Source organism: Aulostomus chinensis, chromosome 1 (assembly GCF_037954235.1).
Source record: "Aulostomus chinensis isolate RoL2024-O1b breed Wild chromosome 1, RoL_Achi_v1.0, whole genome shotgun sequence".
Lineage (NCBI taxonomy): Eukaryota > Metazoa > Chordata > Actinopteri > Syngnathiformes > Aulostomidae > Aulostomus > Aulostomus chinensis.
The window spans coordinates 48,750,222-48,751,032 of NC_141320.1; positions in this window are offsets into that span (position 1 = coordinate 48,750,222).

Below are 811 nucleotides of genomic sequence, written 5' to 3' on the forward strand. Positions count from 1 at the left end.
GGTTCATGGAAGGGGAGGCAGGGAGAGCAAGCCAGCTTGATGGGGGACTGGATGGCAGACTGGTTCATGGAAGGGGAGCGCAGGCCGGTGTAACAGTAGGGAATAAGAGGGGGGGGGCGATGCAGGCGGTGGTTGGGGCTTTGGTGGATCTGTGGAAACACAGAGAGACTGCGAGACACCAAGGCCAAACTACAAAGTGCAACAAGTAATGGTAGTGACAGTTCCAAAAATGTGCAGGGAGGAGAGGAGGAGAGAGGGGGAGAGGAGAGGAGAGGAGAGGAGGGCTCCATGTAACCTGATGACGTTTCACCTCTCATCCGAGAGGCTTCTTCAGTTCTAGTGAAGAGTGTGGAAACTCCAGCTTATAAACCTATGTGGGAGTGGTCAGTGCTATTGTGGTGGAAACGACCCTCCCGAGACTCACCTGGCCTCTCCAAACGACAGTCGTTGTGCGGTGTCAGGGAGTTTCAGGGGTGGTCGTTAGGGGGTTTCACCGACCACTCAGATGCTAATGGGCTGTGCTGGCATCAGCCGTTCCACATGGGTCTTTCAGCTGAGCTCTTTGGGGAAGTTTTGAAAGGACTTGGTTGTAAATAGGTGAAAGGAAATGTCGCAGTCCACCTCCTCTGTTCAAAGATGGTTTCTCTATCCTGACGTGGATGGCTTCTTTAACTCCTCTTTCAAACCATCTGTCCTCTCTGTCGAGTATTTGGACATGGTCGTCCTGGAAGGAGTGGCTTTCCTCCTTGAGGTGGAGGAAAACCGCTGAGTCCTGTCCTCCAGAGTTGGCTCTTCTATGTTGGGCCATGCG